The following is a 10,488-nucleotide window of genomic DNA, read 5'->3' on the forward strand; positions in this document are numbered from 1 at the left end:
GAAGTGAGAAATACTATAAGCCAGGATATAAAAATTCATGAAGGCAAGAAGGAAAATGTCCTGTGACATAGAAAACAGATTCCAAGCTCTGAATTGGGTAAGCAATTGGGATAATGTGAAAATCAGAGAAGTTGCTAAATAAAGATGGTAAAGCAAGACACTAGAGGGCTAGTGAAGAGCTAATGCACAGAAATAGTAATTCTTAGTACTCAGTTACATTAAAAAATAAGACTTACCTAATGTCTTTACTACTTTGGAGATGGTAGTCAGAAAGAACACTAAATCTGAGGTTATCTCCTCATAGCAGACCCGTGTTAAACAAAATAAAAGGAGCAGAAGGAAAAAAAGGTTTACAAATCAAGATTGTTAACAAACTGTCAAAGAGATAAACCAACAGTAAGAGAACAAAAAAGGAAAAATAAGCAAGAATTCCAGAAAAGGTCACAAAATAAAGAATGATCGCTATGTTTTAAAGTTAAGTGAATAAAACAATAAAAATTAAACTTAAAAGGGAACAGTACAAATATGTCCTCTGCATTCTCTAAGAATAATGGAACAATAGTAAGAGAATTCCAAAATGTTCTAAAGATCAATAAAACTTTTAACAGGAAAAAATGAATAGAAATTAGGACAGAAAATAGGGTTCTCAAAAAAGAAATAATGATAAGCATATGATCATACAAATCACACACACACACGTGTTTGTGTGTTTTCCTGATGATCTCCTTTTCAAGCCAGAGTCATACATCAGTAATTGCCCCTTTTACATCCCATATCTTATATCAATTATGGTTACAAAGGTTAAGACAATGTAAGAGCTTTGGTTAAATATGTTTTAAATTCAGGAAATAGTAAAAAAAAAAATAAGATAAAATGTAACAAAACCTTGATAGAGGTTATTAGAAGTCAGCATGGTACAATGGAAAGAGCAGAAATTGGAATATATAGGTTCCAGTCCTGACTGCCAACTAGTGGTAAATCCTTCAGTTCATTACTTAGTGCCTCTGTCCCTCAATGTCCTATATTATAAAGTGACAAGTTTTGAGAAAATGACACCTATCTACTTCTAGTTAGATATTAGAATAATAATATGTTATCATCATCACCATTATAATAAATATGCATTTATTTTATTTTTATCACCTATTATGTGGTAAGTATTATTTCATTTGATCCTCAAAACAACTCTGTGAGATAGCTGCTTATTATTATCCTGTTTAAACAGTAGAGGAAACAGTGGTAAACAGGTCAACCGATTTGCCCAAAGTCACATAGCTAGTGAGTGTTTGAGGCTGAATCTGAACTCAGGGCTCTCTGACTTTAGGCCCAATATTCTTTCTACTGCGCAATCACCATCATCTTCCTCCTCACTTATCTCACCTAGGCTGTAAGTAGAGCAGCCACTCACAGGCCCAATCCCACTACTCATCCACAGTTTCTCTGTTTCCAGCCTAGGCCAGTTTGGCCCCTCCTTCTGAAGGCTCATAGTACCCCACTCTTGAGGGAATTGCCATATTGGTGCCAGACTTGGTGTGAATACCCAATTGGCTTTTATTCTTTTGTGGTTCTGAACTTCTGAGCTTAAGAAGGGATTACACATGTGTACCACACATGTATGCCTGGCCAAAGTCACAGATTTTTTTTTCTAAAAAGACTCCAGTATGGACCAAACATGAGAGATGTATAAAATACTTCTTTTTTTACCATTCTGAGATTTAATTCCAGATTATATTTTTCATGAATAATTGGTTATATTACTTAGACTGATATTTTTAATGATATTAGTTTTATCTCAGTTGTAATATATATAGCTAAAATTAATACTTCTCTTCAAGCTGTCATTTAAAAATCATGTAAGATGAGGTGAGACTTCAATAAGTAATGGTTGCCAACAGTTGAGTTATAGTTAATCAAGGTCTTACTGTACTTCATCTAACTCCTAATAGATACCTTGTTCTTCCTTGAATTTTGTTGCATCACCTTCTGGTGTAAAGTGCATGCCAAGTCAATCAGAGGTTCTTCATACCCTTTATAACTAGTACACAGAGCTTACAAAGATCTCCGCTTTCATGGTCAAGGAAAAAAAAGAAGGGTTAAATGGAAATATTCATGCAATAATAAGTTTCCCCATTTATTTATTCATAAGGATCCACTTAGAATTCTATGGTGAAGCCTCATGATATGGACTGCCCAAGTTTTCTTATCTAGCTGCAAGATAAGCATGATGAGACTGACAAGAGTTTCTAGTCAGGATAAACACACCTCTATAAGTTATTCATGGAGGATGATGTTAATCAGACATTTCATGGACTACTCTTTGGGTTAATATTTGGAATCTAGTGAGTTATAAGGGTGAATAGGATCTGATAGAAATGACTTTTTACATAGAACTAGAGATTTAATTCAAAAGAAGTTCCCCACCTCTGCCTCAAATATTTTTTTTCCTCCTTGCATGATGTTTCCAGGTATAATTATGACAACAAATTCCATGATAGTCTATAGCTAAGGGAAGAAAAGTTGTTTCCTTTCCTGGAAATGATCATCAACAGAACAAATTAGATTCACAGATTAATATTCAAAAGCAACATCTACCTTTTAACATAGATAACTCAAAGGTAGAGTCTGAAAGCTTTCCATAGGACTTCACAATCTCCAGTGTCAACTCATTCGAATATATCATAATATACTCAAAAGATGTAAAGTAGGATGTTACTAGAAGATAGGTCTGTGATTGTTAGGTAGAAAGAGTGAAAATAAATCAGTCTGACTATATTGCTTAATTTTTCTGTACTGTGTCTTTCTCTGAAAGATCCTTCTTCAGTGGATCAATTTGTCATCAAGAAGGTAATCTATATTTACTTTGCGGCAGGTACTGTAGCTCTTAGCTCTGCATTTAGCTGATTCAGCTTCCATCCAGACTACTTTGACCTCAGAAATATTCCCTGCTAACTGTCCTCCTGTTCACTCCAATTTGTACTGCCTAAATGCTTACTGCTGAGTGTCCCTCTGGCCATTTTGAAAGGTGTTTCATCACACTACAATAAATGTGAAATACTGATGCACTCAAAATGGCAAAAAAAAAAAAAAGCAGCTGGATATCGACATGGGACTGGACAGGGGCATTTATTACACTTTCCTCTCATACCATTGTCTACCTTTGGCAAAGGAAGACTGTAAGTGTCCCTGGTGGTCCATGCCGATCAATAGTACATGGGAGTTAAATTAGACCTCAAGTCAAGCACACATCCACCTTGGCTGAGATACCTTCAACCTAAAGTCCCTGGAAAATTTACATTTTTCCACTAAGTTAACCAATAACAGAGTGAAATGAGTGAGAAAAAAGCAGCTGTCTACCCAGCATCTTGCATCCTTTACGAAGGGATGTGGCCCAAATTTCAGTCTTTTTAGGTACAGTGCCGAAAATTTCAGATGATTGGTAATTTATTCAACTATAACTAGATATCATAGTATCTGAGAATAAAATTTTAAGTTCTAAACTTCAAGAATCACCAGGACACTGAAATCTGTGGGATTGGGAACCTTTATGATTACCTATATATACTTCATAAGCCAAATTTTAGTATAACTACTTTTTCATAGTATATGCTAATCTCTTAAAGTAAGTCTGAAAAGAGAATTTTTTGAGAGTTTTATTCTTTATCAAGTAAATAGTTTAATGATTTGACTAGATGATATAAAGAATACTAAGAAGGGGGCAGCTAGGTGGGACAGTGAATAGAGCAACAGCCCTGGAGTCAAGAGGACCTGAGTTCAAATGTGGCCTCAGACACTTAACACTTACTAGCTGTGAGACCTTGAGCAAGTCTCTTAACCCCAATTGCCCTGCCTTCCCCCCTCCAAAAAAGAAGTAATAATAATAATAATAATAATAATAATAATAATACAAAGAGGACTACACGATTTTCCCCAAATTCCTCCCCAATCTGAAATCTATGTGTTATAGTGAATAAAGATGCTACTTTTGGAATTAGAATTAGTGTGACTCAAAGCTCTGGTAATTTATATATTTGTGACCTTGGTTAAGTCACTTATTTAGGTCTCAATTTTCTCCTATGCAAAGTGAGGGGGTTGGATAGATGAGATTATCCTTAGTGGCAGATCTAAATCTCTAATTCAGTAATATTTTTTATGCAATTTTGTTTGTTAGCTTTCTTTTATGGGACTTTTCATGGAAGACTTTTAAGAACATGAAGCTGTGGTTGAAAACGTGGGTTGGACTTCCTGAAAATTCTATCTGGATAGCTTTCAAACCACAACTGGAAAATGGTGATCACCCAAGCCAGGGAGAAGAAGATCTCAAGAGATGGCAGGAACTGTTCAGCTGTGATAATGTAGGGGGGGAGTATAAAATGGGGCTAAGAAAGATGGGGAACTCAAGCATTTGAGTGAAAACACTCTAGTGCCTAAAGAAAATGGGAGTCAAAAAATAATTTTAGGTAATTCAAACTTTCTCAGTTACTCAATATCAAAGTTTTGAGTCTGTCTCTAGCAGCAGAATACCTGGTCTACTTCATAACTGTTTTAGTCTTCAACAGAAAAGCTCACTCAATTAGCACCCCCTGTCAATAGAAACTGACTCAAGTTTTTTTTGTCACCAATGCTGTACACGTGATTCTTCCTGGATCAGGGAACTTCCAGTCAAGGTCCTCCCTTGCTCTGGAAAAAAATCACATAATATGTGTCTTTGATTTTTTTCCCCTTGGTACCACTAACAATATGACTAGTATATCTGCTAGTAATATGACTAGTATATCTGCTAGTAATATGACTAGTATATCTGCTAGTAATGTGACTAGTATATGCTAGTATATCTGCCATGTGTTAAAGCATATAGGGGGCTAGACCTAGAGAGGGCTGGGTTGAAATTCTGCTTCTAGTACTTAGGAAACAGAAGTAAGTCATTTCAAATCTCTGAAGTCTTAATTACTTCATCTTCAAAAAGGGGGACATAATATCTCAGAGGTGTGGGGATGAGTTAATGTTTATAAAATACTTCACAAATCTTAAGATACCATATTGTCATGAAAATAATCAAATAATAGCTAATCTTTATTGCTTGAAGGTTTGCAAAGCCTTTACATATAATATATATATATATCTTATCAATATAATAACAATTATCATCAACATTATTCAATTCTTATATTTAAATTCAGGGAAGTTCAGGTTGAAGAAAATTCTTTGACAAGTTGCCGCCCTGCTTTTATTCTTTTATCTTTAGTGTTGGGTGAACAACTGCATAGGTATACAAAAGGATTTATTTTTGGATATTGAGTGAAAGTATTAGGAAAACCATTTGAACTTCTATACATAGACTCACTGATAGGATTTGTTGGACAACATCAAAAGTACACTGGCTATATTGTTATTTTTCTTAATGTGAAATAATTAAAGTATAATAATAATAATAATCTAATTTTCTTCTGTTTTCATTTTCCCAAAGCTCTATTTGCTCCTTTTAATCTAACAGGGCAGCTAGCGGTGCAGTGGATAGAACATTGCTCTTCCTAAATTCAAATCTGACCTCAGACACTTATTGTGTGAACCCGGGCAAACCACTTAATTTTACCTCAGTTTCCTCATCTGCAAAATGAGCTGGAAAAGGAAATGACAAAGCACTCCAGCATCTTTGCCAAGAAAACTCCAAATGGGGTCAAGAAGAGTCAGACATAACAGAAAACAGACAACAATTGTGATCTAAAGAAGAGAATGATGTTGAAATATTTCAATTACCTTAAGAATTATTCCACCTTCAGAAGGAGCTTCACCTTCAGTGAGAAAATACCACCATAACAGACTTAGGTTAGAGATAAGGAGGCCAGATCATATAGTCAAAGGTAGCCTGGAAAGGGAATCTAGAGAACAGTGTTCTAATCACTGTTCGGCCATTAATAAGTTTTGGGACTTTGGAAAAATCCCTTCACCAACGAGTCTTAGCAACTTCAGCTACAAAATGAGGAAGGTTGGATTAGATCATCTCTAAGATTTCCTTCCAGCCTTAAAAATTCTGATTCTAAAATAGAATTCCTGACTCTGATGGCTGCTTAATATATGCATGAGTTAAATTGGGGAGACTTTGGATCTCCCTCTGGAAAGCTTCAATAACCAGCTAAAGTCTCATCTGTCTGAAACGGTTTCACTTTCATCCTTCCTGACAACAGTTGGTGGCCTAGAGGACTTGCAACTTAAGATTTTAAACATTTTTGCTCAGTTTCATACTTGGAAATAAGAAATCACGGCCCAACCTGGCTTTCACATCTGATATACTGAAAAAGCAATGATTCACAAGCAAATGGCTTATATTGCCCAGAAGGATAGTCACCATCATCTCTGATTTAAAGCTTCTCTCCCACCCCCACCTGCCAATCACTTAAAAATATCAAATATTGTTTAAGCTTCCCTACAACACTTTTAGACTTCTAATGAGGAAAGCCAGAAAAAGTGTTTAAGTATATTTATTTTGAGAGAAGGAAAAGGAATGTACTAAGCAGGCTATTCCCAATCTGTTTGGTGTTGAAGAAAATTATTTTGAAATATGAATCAGGTGAAGCCAGATGTCTTCCTCATGTAAGCAATTTAAATTCAATTTGTGGCAGAAAGTATGGCCACTCATGGATCAATAGACTGCATTCAGCACAGCTGACACACCACACCTGATACACAGTCAACCTGGCGAGAGCTATTACTCATACCTGAGGGACTTTCCCTCAGCCTTTATCATCAGGTATATCTCCTAGGATTACAGGTACTTGAGGCTAATTAGGTCTGCTCTATTACCTGCCAAGAATGCTCCTCTGTTTCCGCAACAACCAGTTTACCTTCTTATTTCAATGAGATAATTGTGGTGGCACAATCCACTCAGGTAAAATGATAACCTTGCACCCGCCCCCAACTACCTTTATCTGCTTAAAAAAACACACAAGCACACAAAACCTCAACAAAAGGAAACACAAGAGGGCGGATGAGATAATAGCTAGGCTGACCTGTTACAAGTTTACCTTATTTGATTCTCTGCTTTCCTCAGATGTCCTCCTTTGAATTTAATTATGTGATTAGGGCTAAAGACTATCAACAAATGATTCCTCCCTCCCTCCCCCAGATCAGTGAATTGAGGCATGTAAATTTCCCAGGCCTTTTGTTTGCAGGCCCAGCACCTTGCTGACACAGGGAGGCAGGCCTGAGGCATGGAATGAATGGCAAACACTTGTATTTACCTGCTGTTCTTGCTGGCTCCAGAACGAGAAAGAGTCAGCCTGAATACTGCATTTGTGCAAAGTTTAGGAGAAAAAAATAAATAAACGAGTTATTTTTTCAAATTAGCATTTTATTGTAATTGTGAGGCATATCCATAATGTCATTAAGCATTAGACTGAGGACTGAACGGACCCTCTGAAAAGGTTTACCATTGGGTTCCTTTATAGCTGCCCTTCATCATTCAGAACAGCCTCCCTTCTTATTATGTTTGCTAATTATAGCACAATTATATTTGATTAGATGGCACAGATACCTATATGGGATATTCTGTTATGATGCAGTTATGCGAGGTTAAACCAGATCTTAGCCTGGAAACTGTTCTCTGAGCTTCCTATGTGACTATGTGACAGGAAGGGCTTCCAGCACTCATTCTTTGGTCCTGAGCAGATACCACGTTCCTTCCAAGACAATACTGGCAATGAGTGAAGTGTTCTAGTAGCAAAGAGAATGATGGTTATTTCTCTTTTGGGGGCAAATATTCATGACCACCCAGTCTCCTGTGCCAACTCATCCCTTTTCTGTCATCCTGGGATTATTCATTCCTCCTAAATTATTCCATGCTAGACTGGAAGATGGATATTCTTAGCAAAAAATTTCTTGAACTGACACTGAGGTAACCCAGATTTCACATGTGTCCATCTACTGTTCTGCTTCTTTAATTAAGGTCTTAGACCTCTTTTTACTGGGCCAGTGCCATCAACCTGACCAAGAACAGGACTAGGGAAGAGGGAGTCGACCTCCCTAAGGTCACTTAACATAAACTCTGTATGTATCTTGCTTTACCTATTAAATTACACATTAGTGCTCCATTTAGAAAGTAAATTCACTGATGGTAGGAACTTTATTTTTGTCTTTCTCTGTATCCTGAGTGTATAATACAGTGCCTGTCACACAGTAAGGGCTTAATAAATGCTTGTCAACTGATTGACTAACTTTATAGTCTAATAAAATCACCACAGGGACACCTAAGAATTGGCTATCTTGAAGCAGGTATTTCTTGTTTCCAGGGTGAATTATGAATATACACTATGTATAGGACTATTGGGGGAGGGAGGGAGAAAAGAATGAAAAAAAAGGAGGAAGACAAAACAGGAAGGAAGGAAGGAATGAAGGAAGGAGAAAGAAAATGGAAGAGAGGGAAGGAGGAAAAAAGGAAGGAATGACAGAAGAGATGAAAGGAAAGAAGGGTCTTGTATGTGCTAGGCATCATGCTTTGCAAAAACTATCTCATTTAATTCTCATAACAACCCTGGGATTTAGATGCTATCACAATCCCCATTTTACAAATGAAGAAATTGATGCAAATAGACATTAAGTGAATTGCCCATCACACACCTAGTAAGTTCTAGACCAAATGTGAACTCGTCTCTCAGATTCCAGGCCCAGCCCTCTCTCCACTGAGCCATAAGCTACCTCTAGGATGGTTACATGGAAGCTGAAATTGCTGCATATATTCTTATTGGAGTCAACTACTGAGCTCACCTACACTAATAACACAATTCTTTCATTAGGTATTAATGGAACCTTATTATAAAGCCAACAATGAGTCAGTTTCCATGGTTCAAGAACATGGTTCTAGCTATAACACAGATGCTAATTAGCTGTTTACTCAAGCAAATCACTGCATCTCTGAGACACAGAACCTCATCTATTAAATGACGGCTTATCTTTTAAAATTCTGTAATTCTATAATGCCTTGAACTCTTTCAAGAACCATTACTACCACCAGTACCCCCAAAATTAATGAAATATCATTGAACCAACCCCAGCCGACAAGGAGATTTCTTCAGACACAAGTGTGGTCAACACTCATGTCACTCCACACCAACGGGTTCAGAAGATGATATGCATGTGAGCGAACATGACTGGCAAACTCCCATTATTTGGAAAGGGGTTTTAAACAAGAAAATTTAAAACAAACAAAAAACAACCACCCAGAAAACCTCCTATACATGCAGACCTGTGGGGATCAACTTCCCTCGATACAAAATGCGCAGCCAATTCCAGGCCTGAGAAATGACATTCCTAAAGCTTTAGGACTGTCAGCTCAACAGGGATAGAGGTATTCTTCCTCTGCCCCTCCTTCCCTTCAGCTAGTGCTCTTTCTGACCATGTGATTATAAATGTGTCCAGAGTGGTCAAGTCCCAGGATATGCACTGCAAACTTGAGTCCAGATTCTTGGGCTGAATTCCCCCATGTTTCATAACTTTCACAAGTTTATTTCCTTCAATACAGTGTATAAAGGACCTTGACTCTGCTTTAATATGAGGCATAGAAACGAGAAGATTTTTTTTCTTTTTTTCCCCTTTTCTAAGAGGCCACTTGAACTACATTGCCTGATTCAGTCATAAACTCATCTTAGAAAGTATGCCTGCTCTTCTTTGTTCATAACCTGGCCTTGTGATAAGGCTAAGAAGGAAGAAAAAGATGCCTAAAGCATTTACAAGACCTAGAAAACCTTATTTTAAGGGGAAAAAATACAGCACCAATTTACTATAGATCCATCCGGATTTTTTACCGTGTTATGTCAACTCTCAGGGGGACCCTGCAAGGGGGTGGTTACAAGCACAAGAAGGTACAGAGATAATCGCTAAAATGCAGCTAAGCGTAAATGATTGAAAGATATTATCTGTCATTGTACATACTGAATCAGAAGCCTCAGGAAAGTAGAATTTGTTTGTGCTTGAAGTTCAATAAAATGCTGGACCCAGCTCAGTCCTCTAAAGATTTCCATAAAGTCATTGTGTTTCTCATACATTGTATTGTTATGAACTATATTTATGTCTTTGGCAGGGCACCCAAACAAAGAAAATAAAATGAGGAGCTGGTGAATGGAAGAGGATAAGGCAAAGAAGACTCAAACAGTACAAACATATTTTAAGGTTCTTTATATCCTCATGGCTATTCAATTGCTGCCTTTAAAATGCAAGGTCCATGAGAGCTGACAGTTATATATCCGCTTTTTTATAGCAAGATATCCAGCTTGGAGTTTTGCTTAAAGTTGGGCAGAAATCTGAGGGACTGAGGAAAGGGGCTGGCTTGTGACACATGTATAATCTATATCAGATTGCTTACTGTCTAAGAGAAGGGGGAAGGGAAGGAGGAAGGGATGGAATTCAAAACTTTTAAAATGTTAAAAAAAACCTAGTTTAACATGTAATTGTGAAAAAATAAAATATTGTTAGAAAAAAGTATAGTGACACATGGTTCTT

This window comes from Petaurus breviceps, unplaced genomic scaffold, assembly GCF_028583685.1.
Source record: "Petaurus breviceps papuanus isolate PSGF00001 unplaced genomic scaffold, PetGlider_PUasm1.0 90723, whole genome shotgun sequence".
Classification (NCBI taxonomy): domain Eukaryota; kingdom Metazoa; phylum Chordata; class Mammalia; order Diprotodontia; family Petauridae; genus Petaurus; species Petaurus breviceps.